Raw genomic sequence first — 2,370 nt, 5'->3', positions numbered from 1 at the left:
GATGTTCGCTCTCACTTGTCATTTCCGACATCAGTCATCCCCCGAACATACCGGTCAATCTGCCGATAACGACAGATTGGCCATGTTCAGGGATGAGGGAATGTGCCTGCACTGAACGACAAATTGTTCTGTGTAGGCACTACAGAGGATGGGGAACGACTGTACGATTACAATGTTGTAATCGTACTGTCGTTACCCCATTGCCTAGTGGATGTGCGCTTTACGAGCTATCATCTAGGTAAATAAAAATGGGTGAAATCGGGCTCAGCTATATGCCTTATAAGAATACTAATAGAGTTGAGGCAAATATGCCTGCAGACGCCTGACCTTTAATTTATCTATGAAATCATCACAAAAGGTACTATGATGTATCTGTACATTAGCATTATGAGAGCTAACTAGCTCTGAGGCAGCACGGCTTGAGAACACATATTTCAGTACTCATTAATTTCATATAGGTTACAGAGGCAGAGTGAGCAGGCACGGAAGGGAAGGCATAGGCAGGTACAGATCCAACAGGTACTGTTTATAATATATTTAGATTCATAGTTTAGGTCAGTGGTTCCCAAACTTTTTTGAATCGTGGCGCCCTAGAGTATCAGCATTATTTTCACGGCCCCCCTAAGCCAAACATTTGTTATTGAGAAATTCTGAAAAAAATGTAGTAAAGTAGTAAAGTGAAGTAAATTTTGCTTACCTGTCATCCTTAGGCTCGGTTATGTGGTGGTGGACAGGTTTGAGCTGCTGTTTGTCCACATTACATTGTCCATAAATAATTTGATTTGGTGCCGGACCACCAACCTGAGGCATCCCTATAAAGCTGGCCACACACATGGCAATTTTTTACCCGATTTGGATTATTTCGACGAATCATGAGGACAATTCGTTTAAAAAATATGGCCAAATCGTGAAGTTCTACTCATGATCACGATCCCGAAGCGCGTCCCCGCTCGTCGCACCTCGCATCTTCAAATCTAGCATGCTGTAGGCCAGATTTGCCAATCTGGGACACGATTTGATCCAAAACTCACGATTCATCGTACTTTGGGGAATTTGACTGACAGGACCCTGTACACACCCAATCACCATCTTGTGCAGCATCGTGGAGAGTGGAAAAGGAAAGCACGATAGAGCCTGCAGGATTACCGCAGTTTGGGGAGTATTGGTACTGTATTTTAATGCAACCCCACTGACCGCCAATGTGTGCCAGCCACTTCTAAATGCATGACTCAGCCACCGCCTGCCGGAATGAGGCGGGCGGTGTCTGGGCCACGCATTATCCTCCCACTGCCCACCAATGTGTGCCACCCATCTACCCACCAATGTGTACCAGCCACCTACCCACCAATGTGTGCCAGCCACTTATAAATGCATGACCCAGCCACCGCCCGCCGGAATGAGGTGGGCGGTCGCTGGGCCATGCATTAACCTCCTACTGCCCACCAATGTGTGCCACCCACCCACCAATGTGCACCATCCATTTATAAATACATGGCCCAGCCACCGCCCGCCGGAATGAGGCGGGATGTGGCTGGGCCATGCATTTACCTCCCACTGCCCACCAATATGTGCCAACCATTTGTAAATGCATGGCCCAGCCACCGCCCACCGGAATGAGGTGGGCGGTGGCTGGGTCATGCATTAACCTCCCACTGCCCACCAATGTGTCCCACCCACCTACCCACCAATGTCACGTGACACCTATAAAATAACCTCACCTTAAAAAATCACTCAAAAGTTTTATAAATTGATTAAAAAAAAATGTAGTTTAACAACAATTATTAACCAATTACAACAACACCGATACATATATAAAATTTGTTTTTATTGCTGTCGTACATTAGCTTATGATGTTTGAATATACCACCATAAACAAATGTATGTCAACAACATAAACAAATACATTGCAACAACAAAAATACAACATATTAAAAAACATATAAAAACACATAACATTCCTGGAAAAAAAACTGATTACAATACATATAAAAAACAGAACATTCCTGGGGAAAAAAAACAGATTAAAATACATATAAAAACACAGTACATTCCTGGAAAAAAAACTGATTGCAATGCATATAAGTTTTATAAGTGAACAAGAGCCACAATGCCAGTCAGTGGTCCTGATGGCTGAGCGAGAGGGAGACCAGGAGGCTGCAGAAGTGATTGCACCATCTCAGGATTTGTTTGTAAGTAGAGACACAGGACCTCATTCAGAGTCGGTCATAAGCGGCCGCTCGGTCGTACATCTAACGATCGAGAATCAGACAAAAAAACAATCGCGCGGCCGGGCAATCGCAACCAAAGTGACACCCATACATGAACAAAGCACCTCCTCTAGCTAACGAGTGATAGCAGCTAGCGATCGAG

The sequence above is a fragment of the Taudactylus pleione genome, unplaced genomic scaffold (genome assembly GCF_031769625.1).
Source record: "Taudactylus pleione unplaced genomic scaffold, aTauple2 ptg001075l, whole genome shotgun sequence".
Classification (NCBI taxonomy): domain Eukaryota; kingdom Metazoa; phylum Chordata; class Amphibia; order Anura; family Myobatrachidae; genus Taudactylus; species Taudactylus pleione.
Note: the sequence above shows the minus strand (reverse complement) of the source record.